General features: G+C 36.3%; 1 protein-coding gene across 16 annotated transcripts in view; it reads left to right on the top strand.

The window, feature by feature from the left end:
- The window catches only part of DLC1 (DLC1 Rho GTPase activating protein), a 488,697-nt gene that overhangs the window by 74,781 nt on the left and 393,899 nt on the right, over window positions 1–20,017 (top strand). For 4 of the 16 annotated variants that reach the window (XM_072763591.1, XM_072763600.1, XM_072763602.1 and 1 more), the window contains exon 1: window positions 7,091–7,418. The exons of 7 other annotated variants lie outside the window; for them this stretch is intronic. The gene's annotated coding sequence lies outside the window, so the exon portion shown is untranslated. Of the gene's footprint in view, window positions 1–6,004; window positions 6,680–6,993; window positions 7,419–20,017 lie in introns of those variants that run through there. 5 more of the 16 variants (XM_072763594.1, XM_025993519.2, XM_072763604.1 and 2 more) reach the window with 3 other exon arrangements.

Raw genomic sequence — 20,017 nt, 5'->3', positions numbered from 1 at the left:
ACCTGCTAATACCATGTTCCATTAGAGAAATGCAGGAGGTGGGATTATACTATTGCCGAGACAAGCATATTTGCAAAGTTTTCATAGCTTTTGCTCATCAGTTACACCTATGACTTAGGTGCAACTATCTCTTATGGGTATAATTTTTATGTGACTAAGAACAACAAAAAAAAATAATTTTAAGTTGATAACAATGAAAGCCATAATAGTGGCTCACTGGAGTATGCCAAATGACTAACTGAATCATAGCCACTAACGTTTTCCCCTGTATCACCTTCCCCTGTAAAATCATTCTCTGGGCCCTTAGATCCCAAGTTCTCAAAAGTCTTGGATCCCAAGTTCTCAAAAGTCCACCTCAAATATTTCTCCACTCTTCTCATCATCAGCTTTTCCCTCACATTGGGAAGATAGCATACTGATAAAAACAACAACAACAACAACAACAACAACAACAACAACAACATAAAACAAAAATTGAAAGCATTCTATTAATTTTCCCATCCTAATGGAAGCTTCTCATGGCCCCACATCATTACTGATACTATGTTTGCTTTCTTCTGCAGGGAAACTTCAAAAACATTGACTCAACTTGTATCTCCATTTCCTTTCCTCAAATTCTCTTTTAAAACCTGCTGATTGGGATGCCTGGGTGGCTTAGCTGATTAAGCATCTGCATTTGGCTCAGGTTGTGATCCCAGGACCCTGGGATCTACCCTTGCACCCTTGGGCTCCCTCCTTTAAGAAGAGTCGGCTTGTCCCTCTCCTTCTGCAAAATTTGTCCTACCTACTCACCCTTGAGTTTCTCAAGAAGCTTTTCAATCTCCTCTTTTCTTCTTATGTAGCAAATTTAATTCTTCATGAAGTACTCTTGGGGCTAACTACCAAAGAATAATTTTATACCTGAACTTTCTCACCTCTATTTGAGCCACCATCCATGTCTCTCACCTGGATCATCATAGTGACCTCCTAACTGGCCTCCCCACTGTGGCCATCAATTCCTTTCAGCCTATTCTTAATGCAACAGCCAAAGTAACCATATTAAAATGTAGAGCAGACCTTACACTCCTTTGCTCAAAACCTGACAAGGACTCTACTTCCTAGTCAGTCAAAGTCAATGTCACTACAGGACACTACCTCCTCCTTACCTCCTTGAGGGCATCTTCTAGCTCTCTACCCCTTTCTTCTTCCATTCCAGCCACATAGATCCCCTTGCTATTTTTTGGAAATGACCAGACACACTTCTCCTTGAGACCTGTCTACTCTGCCTGAAATTCTGTGATGCTTAGATACCTGTATACCCATCTCCCTCATCTTTTAAAAATATTTGCTGAGAAGCCCTTCAGTGATCCCTACCCTGATATCTTTCATTTCATGCTATAACACTATTGTCCCTCAACCTTCACTCTCTGTATTCTTTTTTTTTTTTTTTTAAGATTCTATTCATTTATTCGTGAGAGACAGAGAGAGGCAGAGACACAGGCAGAGGAAGAAGCAGGCTCCATGCAGGGAACCCGATGTGGGATTCAATCCCGGGACTCCAGGACCACACCCTGGGCCAAAGAAAGGCGCTAAACCACTGAGCCTCTCAGAGATCCCCACTCCCTGTTTTCTTTATCACACTCTATATTTTCCTCTCTCCATAGTAATTATCCATATACTAGATAATTTGCTTATTTATTATGTTGATTGCTGATCGTCAACCTCCTACTTCCCATTTAAGCTCCTTGAGGTCAAAGTTCTTTCTTTTTTCTTTTTTTTCTTTTCCTTTTTGGTCTGATTGTTTTTAATGATGTATCCCAAATATAGAACAGTATCATGAATATAATAAGTGCAAGGAAATATTGAATGTGTGGATGGATATTAAGTGTATTTCCTTGTTGTGTATCCTGAATCTCTCAAATGGTTCTATTTTAAAGGGAAAAATAGGAGAGTATATTTATATTTTTATAGATATGGAACAGATATTCCTTCAAAGACACAGGCCTTCGTAACAACTTCATGACCTCCCCACCTTCCCCCACTGGAAGGCTGAGGATGTGGCCTGGACTCTAGACCAGGGTATGGTATAAACAGTGAGGTAGAATGACTCCCAAAGGACAGAGGTTTAACTGGACCTTATTTTATTGAGGAGGAGGGACTTGAACAGAGGCAGTTTCACCTCTTTCCCAGGTGAACAGAGCATGTAAGAGGCAATGCGTGGCCGGGTTTGAGAGCATGGTGAGACAAGTTAGAAGAGAGTGTGAGCTCTGGGCCACAGGTAAAGAGGGAACTTTTTTTTTTTTTTTTCCTTTGGAATAGACTGAAGTTACAGGGACATTTTTAGCCATGAAATGAGAATTTCAGAGAATGTTATCATAATGATAAGCAAGGATGCTGAAGTGTGCTGTATGGTATTATTAATAAGTTTTCATAGAGAACAAATTCTTTAAAAGACTTAAGAGCCTCTACTGGGTAGGTACAGTCAGGCCTTTCTAAAACAAGTCATGCTTGGCATGCACCCTTCATGTTTCTGAGAGTATCCTGGCCCTACCAGACAGGCAAGGATAATTATCAGTTTCCAAAACCAAATATACTATTGGGTTTGTGGCAATTTTTTAATTATAATTAAAATTATAAATAAATTTAATTATAATTTAAAAATTATAATTTTTTAATACTTGCTAAGATTTTTTCCAAGTTATTTAAAATTTATCAAGAGACTTTATAGTTATTCTTGGATTGTAATAATTTTGAATGGAGGAAAGCAATGAACATAATAATCCAAGAAACAGGTACAATTAGTTTTGGAGAATTTATAGACTTTGGTCCTTTTCGTTAGTTTATCATCAAACTTAATTGTGTTCCTTTAATAAATACTTCTGAATGAATACTTAATGTTTAGTTAAAGTGGAGTATCACAAGTTTGACAAAATTGATTTTAAAGAACTAATAATGTACATTCAGATTTTTTTTAAATTTTTATTTATTTATGATAGTCACAGAGAGAGAGCGAGAGAGGCAGAGACACAGGCAGAGGGAGAAGCAGGCTCCATGCACCGGGAGCCCAACGTGGGATTCGATCCCGGGTCTCCAGGATCGCGCCCTGGGCCAAAGGCAGGCGCTAAACCACTGCGGCACCCAGGGATCCCTACATTCAGATTTTTATATGCAAACTACAAAATTGTATTTTTTTCCTAAGTGGGTGTATATCTATCCTAATGAACCTATTGGAAGAAAGTACACATAAAAAAAAACTTAAAAATTAACTAGAAATCCTGTCAAATGTATTCAATTTTTATTGCTTTGACATACATGTGGTAACTCCAATAAGCTGCAGGCTAAAGTTGTTAAATACAGATTTTTTAATTTAATTTAATTCTTTTTTTTTTGGAAAGACATTCTGTCTTCACAGATCAGAAGTCTTTTTTTTTTTTTAAGATCTTATTTATTCATTCATGAGAGACACAGAGAGAGGGAGAGATATAGGCAGAGGGAGAAGCAGACTCCATGCCATGAGCCCAATGTGGGACTCGATGCTGGCACTCCAGGATCATACCCTGAGCCGAAGGCAGATGCTTAACCACTGAGCCACCCAGGTGTCCCTGATACTCAACTTTTAAGAGTAAAACATTCTTTCCCCAGGGTGGATCTCACTTTGCACAGCTGAGGGGTTGTTGGACTATGTGAGAGTCTTTGAACAATCCTTTAGAAGAAGTCCAGGTACAGATTTCCTGAAGATGACAGGGAATTGGCAAGTCTGTCATAGCTGATGTGTATTATTTAGATTATAGTACCTGGGAAGAAAATTGATCTTCATAATAACTTCTAAGCCTTATTCTGCTAGCCTCCTTTTTAAAAAGTACATGATTCCTCTACCAAAAAAATGGTTCCAAATGCATACATTTAACTCAGAGCTCAAAAGATTAATAGATTTTTTTTTTAGTTATCACCGAAGAGCAATATATGAATGGGAGAGGAAGATAATTTGAATGTCAAAAAAAATTGTAGTTAAAAATGAATACTGCATCAGCCATAATGTCTAATGGCTTTATGTGGACTATCATCTCTAATTTTGGAAAATCCTTATATCCAGAGGCTAAAACTGAGGCTTACACAGCTTAAGTAACTTGCACGGGCTCATCACAGTGTTGGAGTCAGACTCCTATCCTGATCCTCTACTTTCAGCTTTCTAACTGCCTCCATGCCGTATTTTATTAGTTTATCTAGCATAGAGTCAGAAGCAAACATTTAAGGAAGTGATGTACTTAGATTTACATGCAGAGAGGAGAAGGGGACAAATACTTGGGACCCTTTCTATGTGCCTGACACCATGCTAAATATTTAAGAAATTATCTCAGTATTTATCTTTATACTCATATTTGGTAAAGTCTTTATGAGAATGTAAGTTCTGAGATTTGTTTGGAGTCAGGCAACTGAAGGATGAAAAATAAATAAGAGTGATTAAAGATTTGGGAAGTAATCCTTCTAATAATAGAAGAAAGCAGGAAGTCTTATTTGTTTAGAGAAGAGAACATTAAGGAGAAAATTACTATTAAGAGTGTCTAGATGTCTATAAACGCATTTATAAATGCATGTGAATAGGGTTTTGTTGTTACCTCAGGCCAATGTAAACAGGAAGGAGGCTAGATTGCATGAGGGGTGATTATAGCACTCATGAGGAGAATCTAGCTGAGAATTAGCAGTGAGCTAATATTTATTGAGCGCCTACTATCTACTAGAAGACCAGAAGACTAGGGGCAGAGATAGAGATGGAGATAAACAAGTTATTTTAGGAAAGAACTTACATCAATTCTCATTCCATTCTGCTCCAGTGTTTTCCTCAGGGAAATAAATACAAATTTATAAATATATGTGTATATAAAGCAAATTCTGCATTCCAATCTGTGAGTTATGTGGAGTTGTCCCTATTTTTAAAGGGGTATTTGAAACTCAGAAAGTTTAGGAAGTCTCCCCAATTTCACACAGCAATTAAGGGTGAGTCAAGAGAGGCAGGCGGACTCTCAGAGGGAAGGAAAAGACACAAAATTGAGAGTTAAAATCTGAGTTCTGGTGTGGACTTGGCCACTTTCCATCATGTGATTGTAAGAAAAACAATTCCACAAAGTTCAGGTGCTTTACTTTTAATACAAAATAAGAGCACATACACACACACACACACACACACACACAGAGAGAGATTATTGGGAAGCTTAAATGGCATGGTTTTAATGAAAGTATTTTCAATCAATATGAATATAGTAGCTCTTTAAAGGATTTATGAAAGTATGGACTTCCTTCTTGCCATATGGTTGTAGGTTAAATTAAAGGAATCTAAGTGCTCATTTTTAAATCAGTAACGTTTTGATAAAAAACTTTTAAAACTTGCTTCTGCCCACATGTTTTTGTGTGAATGCTTCTCATCTTCATATTCACATGCAATATGTTAATCTTGCCATTTCCTATTTCTCTAGTAGTCCATACTTTGCATTAATTTTGAGAGATTTTAGTTATCTAATAAGAAAAGAAATAGTAGGTGTCACATCATACTGCATCGAATCGCCACCTACCCAGCATTCTTTGAGAATATGAAAAGGATGGCCATTGTGATATCCAGGTATCTGTCCGTCTTTATAAAAATGAGTCAACTGAAAATAAAAGTGAACAATGAAAACTACTTTCAATGTCAGAGACATACAGGGTGGGTCTTGGGCTAAAAAGTTTAATATTTCTTGTAGCTCTATGTTATTCATTTAGCATATTGAAATTAGAATTGTTCTTGTAACTCCCATTATGGGAAATCCCTAAGAATTTGTAAACTGCGCATAGACCCAATAATCAGATTAATCTAATCACCAGTCACACACACAAAAATGCTTAAGTCATAAATAGCAAGAGAATCCATTGATTGTAAATAAAGTAGAAGGGAGACATTACAGAGCAATTTCACCCAAGCAAGATAATTAAACTCAGAGATACCGTTTCCTGTTTCTCTGGTATAAACAACAAAGCTGCTCCACTGGCCTCTGCACAACCTGGATGTCCCAAGGCCACATCCCTCTTCTTTCCTTCCACTTTCCCTCAGGAGAATTCTGGGTCATAAAGAAATGAGAATTGGTGTAACTTCTTTCCTGAAAGGACTTGAGCTTCCTCTGTGTTGACATTTGTGTCATCTTATTATAAGACGAGCTAACATCTATTATTAATTGATGCACTAATTAAAGCCATACTTGCAGTTTCCATTAGCTTATTCCCTAAATTCTCCAGAGTTGGCTGTCTGGTTTTAATCAAAACCAAATGGTAGTCCAAGTTCCCAGCCTGGAGCAGCTAGGAGGAAGTCATTCAGTGGAGGCACAAGAAAGCAGAAAAGATAAACAGATGATAGTTCACAAAATTTGTGTCGGACAAAGGATGCAGATACCGTGAGCCGCTTTGGAGATGTGATTCAGGGACTCTGTCATGCTAGATGGAAGAAGTTGCAAGTGGTTAATGTCAGCAAGACTGTAATAGGATCAAGATGGAGTCTGTCTTCTGCTTTCCCAGCACTGTGTTTGTGTAACTGGAGGATTCTGACTGGAGGTAACGCTGCATGTGCCATGACATGAACTACTTTAATTCTTTGAAGGATTCCTGGGATTGGAGAGATTTGAAGACAATGTTCTATCTCCTGGCTTCTTGGGATTTTACTTACAGATCCTCTCAGGTACTGTATGTGGGGCTGCAGCATTGTAGATTGTAAGTAGCGTAAAAAAAAAAAAAAAGTGTTCCTCTTTGGGGGATGACAGTTTTAAAACTCTAAATTCATCTCCCTCTCCTAAGGGATCTTTTGAAAGGGGAACGGGCAAGGGTATTTTGAGTAAGCTGTGCATATACATTTAATACAGTGGGGAAGCTGTAAAGGAGGGAGAAAATTGTTTTCCCCACACCCCCCCCCTTTTTTTTTTAATTCATCAGCAGTGGGGGATAGAGAAAGCTCTAGGACTTTATGACTCTCCAGCTAATCACCTCAAGAGCTTTGACAAACTCACTTCAGTTCTGTGTAAAATCAGAGCTCCTCAATCGCCCAGGCGGGCTCTGCTCTGCCCCCCTCCCTCTGCTTCGTGCACTCTTTCTCACATGCACTACTCAGAGGCAGGAAATGCTTCCCAGGCAATCTGGGCCTGCTTGTGGAGGCCCCTTTCGCAAAACATCAGTCTGAATTTAGTGGACAGAAGTCACCAGGAACGCCTTGACAGGCTCCTGCTTTAGCCAAGGCTCCCTCCAGCTGCAGAGGGTGTTTTTGTTAGAATCACACTCTGCGTAAAACTGCTTAGAATAGAGCCATGATCTCAACCACGAAAATGTGAACGTATATTTTGGAGGACCTAGCGGGGACGGACTTCTCTCCTAGCCTGAGTGTTGAGCGATGTCATGCCTGGGCGTTTCAGCTCCTCGTTGTCTAGGTAAGACGCTGTGGACTCTCTGCTTTATATTTCCAGGCAGGCTTTGAAGAGGCAGAAAGTTGGACAGAAATGTTAGCATCTTGCAAGGAGTGGTGGTTTCCTAAGTTTGGGAGCTAAGCTCTGAAATTAGAAGTGGAAAATGTGTAGGGAGGAGAAAACTGCGAGTCAAATTGTTTTAGCACAATGTCAGTTCTAAAATAGGCTCCAGAGAGATTTTACTCTTTTCCTCCATAAACTACGATTTTATTGTGATCCCTTTTTATCTTTACTTTCCTTTTTTTTTTTTTTTTTTTTTTTTTTTTTTTTTTTTTTAATGAATTAGACCAGGTTTCCTATTCCAGGGCATAATACAAAACAAATACATATTCTCACACTTAAGTGTGAGGTGTAAATGATTTCTTTGGACCCCCCCCCCCCTTCCTTTGCCAACAGGGAGAGTAGATGGCACCAGAGTGGCTTTTCTTTATAATGAATCTCCAAAGAATATTCTATGTGTCATGTAAAATATGAAGATTGGACTCCTCAGTGTTTCCCTAAACCAGTTTCAATCACAGTGCAGGCTGCTAATGTACAGCTTAAATGTTTCATTAAAAAAAAAAAAAAAAAGAGTCAACACATGAAACTTCAAAAATTATTTCTATCCTATATAGTAGTTAACTTGATTTTCAAAATTTATATATCAGAATCCAATTTACTTTATATTTACTTTCCTGGATTTACTGCTCATGTTATACTTGTGTTGAACATTTTTGAAGAATTGAAGTAAATCTCAATGACAGCAACATTCAGTATTATTATTTTAAGGCAGCTGGAAATCACTGCAATCACATGAAAAATGAATCATATATTCATAATTCATATAGTCATAAAATTAGATTTCCACTGGGCTCTAATCTCTTTAAGGTATCTTAAATGTTTAAATGTGCTATCTATGAAGAAAGAAATCTAGCAATGACTGAAATAAAATGGACTTTTTAATGCATAACATACTGTTGCGTTTATATTTCTGAAGATTTAAAAATGAAAATAATTATTTTATAGAAATTGTGTGGATTAGTGTGTGAAAGGGATAAATATTCATGTGTATTTCCTAATCAATTAGATGAACACAAAATATAATAAATGAAAGATGAGAGCTGTTTGACAGTTGGATCATAAGAAATCAAATGTTTTAATTCTAAACTTTTACACAGTACAAGGTGACCATTTGTGGTATTAGCCAACTTATTATTGAATTCTATGCTAGAATAAGTTATCTTAGTATATTTTTAACCATTCACTAACAATTTAAGATGTCTTAAAACTTTTAAATATGATAAAAAAATCTTTTGTTCAGCACATGCAAAATAAAATGCTGACTTATCTAAATTATGATTTGGTAAAATCCCTGAAAAGAATTTCAAGGAAGGAAAGAATATAAGAGATCACTTCTTCAAACGCTGTCCTGAGGTTGACACAAGGCAGCTGAAAAATGACATTCAAAAGTGACCTGTCCAAGGTCACACCACTTGCTAGTGGAAGAGATCACAGTGGAGTGCTCCTTCATAATTCAGATATCTTTATACTACTTCATCTTGTTCTCAAATAATAATTATGCAGAATGAATTATGAATATATCCAGTGGAAGGCTACTTTTAGACAGAAACTGTAGTACTTCTTTAAAAAATAAGAAAGGCTCAAAGCTACTACCCATGTACAGTATGGAGGGAAAAATCATGATTTAAAAAAAAAAGAGCCAAATTCACTAAGTAATGAAGTTTTCTCAAATGTAAAACTTTTCTTACGCCTTTGACAAACACTTCAGCGGAGTAACTTGTTGGTGACTGTTTTATTTCATGTTTATGCCAAGAAAATCAATCCACATGCTAATAATTATAATAATTTTAAACTGATGTGTCTTAAAAATGTAGGGCTAGAAAGGAGCTTGTCCGATTGATATATTCAAATGGTATCATAACAAATCTATCCTGACCAGCGACGTTCAGAGATTTTACTACCCCACCTCAGAATCGGTTTAAGGATCTCATGTACCCAGACATTCTTTCTTTTATCTAACCTAAATCTCTATTGCTCTAGCCTATTTCCAGTTTTATGGGATTTTCCTCGGTGGAAATATGGAAAATCTAAATGAACATATGAAAACATAAGTATACATTTGTGGGCCAAATAAAGCCAATGCCTTTCATCTTCCCTTGTACAGCTTATTTTCAATCCTTTAATTGGTTCATATATCTACTCTGAGCCTTCTACAAAGTTTTTTAGTTGTAGAATATAGAATTTCTTACAGTATATAAATAAATGTCTGACTGGTAGAGTGTAAAATGAGAGAGTTGGCTGCTTAAGCTGTATCATACTTCATATATGACAACATATGTTGCTATGCAACCTGAATACTGCCCTTTCCAAGGCAAGAAGCTTTCTCATAAAACTAATATATGTCATTTCTACTATATGCCATTTCTTAGACAGAATGTGTGTCATGATCCTTTCTTTTCCCCATTTTTATGAACTAGATTGAATTTCCTGATGTTATTACATTTAAAAGACACTTCAACACTTTCAGTGTCACCATCCTACACAATATTGGAATGAGGAATAAATTCAGTAAAGCAGTAGCCTATGTAACTGACTGCATGGTTACTTAGAGAACCTAGCAAAAGAGAATACATCATTTTATTTTTTTTTCTTAGGGATCTTATCATTTCAAAGGATGATTTTTCTGTCCACGTTTAAACCTGCCCATACCATACACCTCACTCTAAAGATTTTAGGCATACTTTAATCTCACTCATAGAGGATTGGGTCTTCTAGGCTTTAAACAAGTTTACATTTGGGACATTTTAAATTAATCCTTTGTTTTGATCTTGTTTCTTCTTGAAGAATGAATGAATTAGTGTATTATCTTACAATAAGAATCTTTCTGTAGAAATCACCACAGTACAACAAATTTCCAAAAAGATAACCTAGATCTGGATCAGAGAATTTTATTATGAAAATAGAGAAATGCCAGTAATTGTACATGCGAATTTAAAGAGGATGAGAGATTTGAAGGAGTTGACATGACTGTTGTGCCCTCTTTCCCCATATGAATGATAAGCACCCTAATCCCACAACTTAAACCAAACAAGACTCCAGATTGATTTTGGTGTGAATATAGGAATGCAGCATTTATTCCACAGTTCTATTTTAGCATTAAGTTGCTAGTCAGTTCACAGAGTTTTGAGAAATAGATGGACTTAGTTTAATTGAATTTAAACAGAATAATGGTGAAGTGTGGACCTTGAGACCTAGTTAAAAGAGATTACTGATTTTGATTCAGTAGAGTATAGAGTTTGTAAATCAACTGGAAAAGATTAAATAAGGGCAGCCTGGGTGGCTCAGTGGTTTAGCGCCGCCTGCAGCCCAGAGCCTGATCCTGGGGACCTGGGATCGAGTCCCACATCGGGGTCCCTGCATGGAGCCTGCTTCTCCCTCTGCCTGTGTCTCTGTCTCTCTTTCTCTCTCTCTGTGTGTCTCTTGTGAATAAATAAATAAAATCTTTTTTTTAAAGAAAAGATTAAATAAGGACTCCATACAAAAAATAGTGGGAAGGCGCTGAATGTGCTCATTAATTAAGATAGATGGGTAGAAAAAAATTACTATACTAGTTATATATGTAAAAAGGTTGTTTTGTATTAGACTGGATTAACCAAGTGTTCTAGCAATACAGTTCAAATAATTCAAAGAGAACATCAGTCCAGTAATGGAAATGAGATAGAAAGGAAGTAGGAGGATCAGAGAAATTCAGAAATTCAATTGTTTCTTTTTATTCTCAGCAATTAACAAGATAGCCTAACACATAAGATGCTCTCCATACCTCTTTGTCAATAAATGTTTGTGGACTAAATCAGTAGGAAAGAGGAAAGAAAGGAAAGCAAAACTGGTGATAAAGAGTGGGATTGTGGGACTTTTTTTTTTTTAATTTTCCAGACATCCTGTGATGATAGAATATTTTTTACAGGGGAAAGAAAATAAGAGGTTGTCAAGAATCGTCAGAGCCTGAGGCCAAAGGTTAACAACATTCTCATAAGATGACATTACAAATTCATTAAAAGCCAGAAGGAAGCATGAGCATCCAGAAATAGTTTAAAATTAAAAGTTACATGAAGCCAGTGACAGCAGAGCACTAGTGAATTTTCCACTGTTTAAATAGTATGGTGTACTGAAAAGCTCATAAGCAGAGTCAAAGAACCAGCTCTGATCTGCATCTTTGCCACTTGATGTTCTGTGATTTTAAAGATGCCCCATAAGTACTTTGCGCTTCTGCATTTTATCGGTAAAGTGAGGAAGATAATGAAAACAGTTATATCCCTGGGTCATTTTGAGCATCACATGAGATTTTATATAGGCAAATTGTTTGCAAATTGTATAACAGACAAATCTGTTTCAAAAAGCATAGGTCAATTAGTCAAGGAAGAAAGACTCATGGTGTTTCATATTTTGGCCAAATCGCTCATCTATATTGAAACAACATGGGCATGCAAGGCATAGTTCCAGCTCATACTCAGCCATGGATTCTGCAGCTAAGGTCAATCAAAACCTAAAGTAGTCATCGTTGTCAGCAACAGCAGCATCACAATTAGCATCATCATTATGTCCCTGAACATCTATCTAGTGAATTCTCACAAGATGCAATGGATTAAATGTTCTACACGTATCATTAGCTTAGTTTTATTATTTTAGCTTAGTATTATTATTTTCCTTTCAATAACTTTTCACTCTTCCCTTTATAGAGGTGAGAAAACTGAGGAAAACAAAATTTAGGTGACTAATCCAAATTACTGGGGGGCGGGGGGGGGGGACAATGGTTCTCTAATAGCCATCTTACCTTCACAAAAAAATGGAGATAACTTTTGCCCACTAGTAGGTATTTGACCTTGAGCTAGTTACTAAGTTCTGCCAAAATTATCCCTTTAAAATTAGGGCAATGATAGCAACTACTCCATGGAGTATTTATGAGTACTATTACCAAGGGAGATAGTATAAATACAGTTCCTGAGCCACAGTAAATGCTTAGTAAATAGAAGTCCTTTATTACTATTACTATTAGAAGTCCTTTATTACTATTACTATTATCATGATCATCAAAAGTTTTCAATGTGCCTGCTGTTAGTTGGGTATAGAGAAGAACATGTGGTAATAAAAAGCAAGCTCAACTGTACATAGATAGAAGGCAAAATAAGATGAGGATTATAGATATTAAGCACAGCAGGAAAAGTTGATGTCAGAGGCATCAACCCCTGGTAGGATGCTGACCTAACAGAAGTAGCTAAGTTCCCAATGATTTCGTGTTCCCAATTTCAGTGAAAGTCATACTTATTTGAATGAGTGAAATCTCAGTATCCTGTTGGCACCTAGGAATCCAAGCACCTGTGTGGTTGTAGCCATATCTCTTATTTGCAGTTGGTGATTACTGTGTCTACCGTTAGAGGGTTCTTAGAAATGATAGCAAAGCTAAAAATAGAAAGTGACCACTTAAAGCAGAGACACATCTCACCATGCTGATGATAAAGCAATATAATCCGTGTCCCTTGTTGAATAGAAATGTTACTCGGCCATTAAAAAAAAAAAAAAAAAAAAAAGCAACCAAGCTCTTGATGACAAATTTAACTCTAAGCTATTTCCTATTGCATGAAAAATTTCAACTGAAACAAGTTCAGAGCAAAGGCAATACTTTTCTTTGGTTATGAGGGGTTTTACAGGAAAAAAATAGGAGGGCAAAAACCCAAATGGTTAATTATTAATAAATGTATTTGCAGAAATATCTAAGATTCAGTGCAGCTCTAAATGCTCAAAGGATTCTGCATAGGATTGAACACTATCATTGAGAATACAGTGTACTTTTAAAAAGCAAAATAGAAAAACCCAAAGAAAATACACATACCTAGATATTACTGTATCCATGATGCAATATTATTCCCCATGACTGTGTTAATTTTGGGATCTTTTGGAAACCACTTATTCCCAAAAAGGTCTTAGTGATATCCAGCAAATATTATGAAGTATTCCAAGATTTCCTCAAATTACATGTGGGTTACTTAAGAAAATGTTAAGAGAATCTGCAGACCTGGCTGACCTAAGCTATAAAGTGGTAGTAAGTCAAACACTGCCAGTACCTGGGCTCCTCCTTGCAAAAAAAAATTAGAAATTACTGAGGCTGCATTACATAGCAAGAACCTGATGATAAAAATAGAGCACCACAGAAATAATAATTTATAATTTTAGAAATCTTTTTAATAATGAGCTGACTTCTAATGAATGACAGAGTTAATTTTCAGGTTTGTCTAATTCCTGGAATCTTTGACTCTGAAAGCTAAGTATAATAAAAAAAATTTACCAAGCTTAGTAAAGCTGAGATATACATAAAAATAGATGTCTTAAAAGAATATTTTTAAATTGGGTACGTGCTTCTTCCTTTTTCTTCTAAAGACCAAATATGATGGAAGCTTGGCTGTGTCTTTGGAGAAAGTAATATACTTCTTATTCCGCTTAGTTCATTATAGGCAGTTTATCCTATGATTTACTATTTTTTTTTGATATCCAGAAAGCCTAAATACATGCAAGCTATTTCATATATATTATTTTAAGCTTCACTAAACAATTTGCCAATAAAGAATTTCAATAAGAGTTTGTTTTCCACAGACAGCTAATGAGGCATAATGAGTAAATTCCAACACCTGACAAAATATGTGAAAGTAGATGGATGATGATTTTGTGAAGAATCAGGACACAGACTGCTACGAAAGAAAGAAAATCTGCGCAAAATCATATGAAGAAAAATTCACGCATCATATTATTAAGATCTCTCTCTCCTAAAGACTATTTCTAGCCCTGTCCAATTTGGATTAGACAGCATGAGTGTTTTAAAGGAAAAGCGCCAATTGTCTTCTACTAAAAGTTGGCTACTCTGACCCCTGACTAGACTCATAGAAATGCTTTTTTAAAATGTGTTATCCTTTTGTGGCTATTTGTTCATACATTTACATAAAGGAATTAAGAAAAGTCATATCTGCCTACGCTTTCTTAGTGCTCCTGAGCATCTTGAATATGAGACATCAGTCTGGCAATGAAAAGCATTCCTCTTCATGTTATTATTGAGCTGGGGAGCAGTGGGAAGTAGCCCAAATGTGCACAGTTTGGTTTGCTTGGTAATTTGTTCCTTGACAGCTCCATCAAGAAAATGAATTTCATTTTGGCCCCTGCAAATGCTCACTGTAATGAAGATTTCCTTTGAAACTAGTGAGCGTACATTTGAAGAACTGTATTAAGTTGTGGTCATGTCAATGTTGTTGTTTCTGTTCCAGTTGTCTAATTCAGTTCATAAGTGGTTTGGGGGCACTTTCTACTTGCAAATGTGACTCCTTGAGAGTAGGCTAAGACACATTAAGATTTCAAATCATGATAGGGTGTTCAGATTCCCAATCTCTCCATTTCACTGACTTACCATATTAGCAACAAAGTGGGTCAATGTGGAAATGTTCTTTTCTTGGTTCAAATGCATTCTTTCTTCTTGCAAGAGTGCATTTTAGAGAGCTGAAACTTTTGAATTAAAAGGAGATTATTTTCCCCATATCTTCTCTTCTTTCCCACAGTGTCTGAGAATATGCCATGTGGTAGATATTCCACATATATATGCTTTAAAGCAGTTGTAGAAGGAAAACATGACCTAGAAATTTAATGTGGAATGGATAATTAAGAAGAAAGACCCTCAAGGAAACCAAAACAACTATGGCCACCTAAGGAAAGAGAAAAATAAAGTGGCAGTACTATTATGTTTTCATTTTCCCTTCCATTAAATACATAGAACCTGAATGAAGGTGTTTAAAAACAGCCTAGGAGCCAATCACGTGTGTGTGTGCATATATACTTATTTTTCAAATTTTTATTTATGTATATGTATGCATATGTATGTCTATGTATGTCACCTGTGTTCTGAAAGGATAAAATGAGATATCTACACTTAGAGTTTTAAGGGGTTGAATAAGAAAAGTTGCCATCTTTCCAAGTACTATGATGAGGAGTCCAGAAGTTGCAATATAATGCAATGGAGAATTCCTCTTTTCATATTCATTTACTCAATTAAGGTTATTTGCATCTAATTTTCTGTATCCTAAAACCTCTTTTAAGATAATATTTTAGAAGGCTATAGCTAAGAGGATTACCAAGAATATTTATCTAGACTTGCAGGAGTTCCTAAAAGGGTCAGGGGAGGAAAAAGAGCCATTAAAAAAAAATCACTGAAGAATCTGATAGAAAACTACAGGACATTTTTGGCCCAAAAATAAATACCCAAACTGGCACCTTTATTGTGCTAATAGAAGGAAGAAGATATATGTGTACTTGTCAGGGGGTGATATAGTGAGTGGGGAAGGGAATACAGGGAATATTTAGGTCCTATTGGATATATTGTAGAGGAAATGCAGATATATTTACATATCAACTTAATCTTAAAATTAATTCTCTGGAACATATTAAAATTTAGATTAAATGTAGGTTATTATTTAACATGCTTTCTGAGGTTCAGAAATTTTTCTTTATCTCAAGCAAATAACACAGAGAATTATAATAATTTAAGTTTTTTAGCTATTTCTCCTATTATTTCCATATTTCTAGACAATACGATTACACTATTTTTTTTCCATTTTAGACATTTTCTGTTAAATTTCTATTATAGAAAATGAAGAGTTAGCTCTCTGAGACTATTCTTCCCAGCATCCCTGACCCTATCCCCTATAAAAATTTTATGCTTCAAAAATAGTTGCTTTCATAATTTTTTTATTAAGTCCATATTTACTGCTTGCAGTATTTGGCTATCCAAAAATTTCATAGCTAAGCCAGATAGTGTACTATGATTATATTTCCTTTCTTTTACAAGCCTGTTTCTTGTAGATAATAATTGATTTTTAGTTTTCTATATAATTATTACTACTTCTTTCATCTATATCATCCAACTTTATTGTAAATTCTTCTCAATGTGGTCATATACCTCATATAATTAATTATTTACATGTGTGGATTTTTTTTTTCCTTAGAGACATTTCTTGTAGAGAACTTTAGGGTTTACGTGAAATGATTGCCCACTAGGTCTGTAACATTAATTTTATCCTGGAAAGCCCATTCCCTGGTCTTTGTGTTGAATTTCTGAGTCCTTTGCTGCCATGTCTTTTTCATTTTATTTATTCTCTTATTTGGGTGGAACTATACTTCCAGTAGCTTCTTCAGCAGATGAGAAAAATTTTTAAGGCTCTTCACATAATTTTAAGGTAGAAATAATTTCCCATCAGAATTTTGAAGATATATTTGACTGTCTTGTTTCCAATTTTGCTATTAAAAAATCCAATAATATTGAGATTTGTAATAAATAATATATAACCTCTTTTCTTTCTCTCTCTGATAACATTTACATTCATTTGCTTACCTCTAAAGTTCTGAAATTTCATAATAATGTTTCTTAGTGTGTTCTATTTTTATTTCTTGTATCACTGCATACTCCACAGATTCCCTTGAATCTGAAGACAAGTCTGTGAAAATCTGAAAAAAAAATTCTTTTTAGGGACACCTGAGTGGCTCAGTGGTTGAGCATCTGCCTTTGGCTCAGATCGTGATCTGGAAGCCTGGGATCGAGTCCTGCATTAGGCTCCCTAAAGGGAGCCTGCTTCTCCCTCTGCTTATGTCTTTGCCTCTTTCTCTGTGTCTCTCATGAGTAAATAAGTAAAATCTTTTTAAAAAATTTCTTCTTCCCTCAGTTTTCTCTGAATGCATTCAAGAAATGTGATTCCTCTCCAAGATGTCAAATGGGTTTTCAAGTTGCAGTAATTCTCTGGAGTTTATTGTTGCCTCTGCTATCTTTCCCAAACAGGTGATTTAGAACAGTGAAACTCTGAACCTCAGCTCTCATTTGATCTAGAAGTCATGGAGGCAGGAAATTTACCACAGAGGACTTTATTTAGGGGTTTCTCCTCTGAAGCCCTACCTAATGTTTCCATCATCCCACACCACTCACTGTTTAAAAAGAAGGAAGGAAGGAAGAGAAGGAGAAGGAATGCTGGAGGGAGGAAGGGAAGGAGAGAAGGAAGGAGGATGAAAGATGGAGGGAAGAAAAAAGGGAGAGAGGGAGAAAAGGAAGGAAGGAAAAGAAAGAGAAAGAAAAGACAAAAAGAAGGAAGGGAAAGAGAGAAAGAAAGGAGAGAGAAATTGATGACCATCTGCTTTATGTTAACTTTACATGGTATTTGTGGCATGAGAAGACTTTTATTTTTCTCTACATGGGTTTCTCCTTTTTAAAAAGATTTTATTTATTTATTCATGAGAGACACACAGAGACAGAGGCAGAGACACAGGCAGAGAGAGAAGCAGGCTCCATGCGGGGAGCCCAGGGCAGGACTTGATTCTGGGACTCCAGGATCACGCCCTGAGCCAAAGGCAGGTGCTCAACTGCTGAGCCACCCAGGTGCCCCTAGATGAGTTTCTCCTATAAAACTGTAAGCTCCTTTAGGAAAGGTGGAATATATTATTTAGATTTTTATTCCTAATGTTTAGCAGAGTCTTTGAAGAAACAAGTATTGAAGAATTGATCTTGGCCAGGCATTGTTGCTGCCAGTTCTTCAATACTGCCCATTCGATTTCAGCCACAAGTGCTTTATTTGCATCATGTTCTCTCAGACTATAGAATGAGCAGTGGTGGGACGCCTAGGTAGCTCAGAGGTTAAGCGTCTACCTTTGGCTCAGGGTGAGATCCTGAAGTCCTGGGATCGAGTCCCCCGTCAGGCTCCCTGCATGGAGCCTGCTTCTCCCTCTGCCTGAGTCTCTGCTTCTGTCTGTGTCTCTCATGAATGAATAAATAAAATCTTAAAAAAAAAAAGAATGAGCAATGGTGATTATCATTGGGATTTCCTTCTCTAAGGACAATTACCAAGCCAAGGTACATAGTATGTGCTTATTTCAGAAGCAGGTGCAAAGGAAAGCATGATTGCTTGATATGAGATATAGGCCAGTGATTCTCAAACTAGAATGTCTCCAGATATTGTCATTTAGCATAATAATGTTTAATTTCATTTAAGTTTAAAATACTGAGGCAGCCCAGGTGGCTCAGCAGTTTAGCACCGCCTTTGGCCCAGGGGCTGATCCTGGGGACCCAGGTCAAGTCCCACATCCGGCTCCCTGCATGGAGCCTGCTTCTCTCCCTGCCTGTGTCTCTGCCTCTCTCTCTCTCTGTCTCTCAAGAATAAATAAATAAAATCTTTAAAAATATGTACTGTTTAGCACAAAATGCCAATGTTAAGGAATGGTGTTACAAAATTAACTCAAGTAATAAATTTGAAATTCATTCGTGTCTAAACATTTTATGCACTAATATTACAAAAAGCAAATTTGGACATTTTACAAACATTTTCCAGGACTGTTACATAATTAGAGGTATATAGAGTCTCTTGTGATATTAATATAGTGGTGTTTGAACACATGCATTTAAGAAGTGAAAAATCCCCATGGAAATTCACTTCATAAAATCAACACCCCGCAATGACCTACACTTTTCCAGATCCTTCATCCAAATCCTCAGGAGCTGAGCTCATTCTGAATGAAAATGCACAAAAGGATTATCAAAAAAAATGTAATGGAAATTTGCAAAATAGTCAATAGTTAGAAGTACAGTTACAAAGAGAGCAATCTGGTGAGAAGACTGATAGGGAAAAATCAGGTCTTTTACAAAGACATCTCAATATTATAGGATGGATTATAATCAATTTAGATGATTTAGAAAATGATGCCAATATGCTCAGATGCAACTGACAATTATCCAGTACTCCTTCTTAATACTCTGTTCAGCCATTAGAACATGGAGGCAGATTTTATCTTATAAATAGAATTTAAATAGGAAGTGTGAATAACGAAGTTTGGAGAGAGAACATTTTTAAAAATCTGTCAGACCATAGGATATGGAATGAGCACTGAAAATGTAGAGGTGATGGTCAGAAGGATAATCAGGATAATTATGTCTTTAAAAATATAGACACTATGCATTTACAGGAATGATTTGGAAGTGTTCAAAGAACCTAAATGAGCAGGACAGAAGGAGTTAATGCCTCAGTGTGTACACTCTACCTAATTTACAATCTCCCTTTGCAACTAGATGGCTTCAGAACTTGTTGAAGTGTCTTCCTTTGACATTATAAAAACACTAACCTATTTGCCAAAGTGGAGTGAAATAAATTAATATGGGAAGGTCCGAAGGGTAAAACTTTTATGTAATCTGTCCCCCAAGGAGTTAATAAAACTCCATTTCTTTTTAGTAAAAAAAAAAAAATGAATCCAGAATTTAGTCTCAACTTAAATGTAAATGTGGCTTAGGAATGACACAGTAATACCACTTGGCATTTCTTAAGTTAGCCTGCTCTCTCTCTCTATACTGGATAAAAATAAAGAAAAGAAAGCATCTAAAACAGAACCGCCCTATTACGACCCAAATTTGCCCATGAAAGCAGAAATTTTCTGGCCTGCGTCTATGCGTTTTTTCCACTTTCCGTAGCCTCCCACACTATAATGACTTATGCATGGAATTC

The sequence above is a fragment of the Vulpes vulpes genome, chromosome 7 (genome assembly GCF_048418805.1).
Source record: "Vulpes vulpes isolate BD-2025 chromosome 7, VulVul3, whole genome shotgun sequence".
Classification (NCBI taxonomy): Eukaryota; Metazoa; Chordata; class Mammalia; order Carnivora; family Canidae; genus Vulpes; species Vulpes vulpes.
This window is presented reverse-complemented; position numbering and strand designations above follow the sequence as displayed.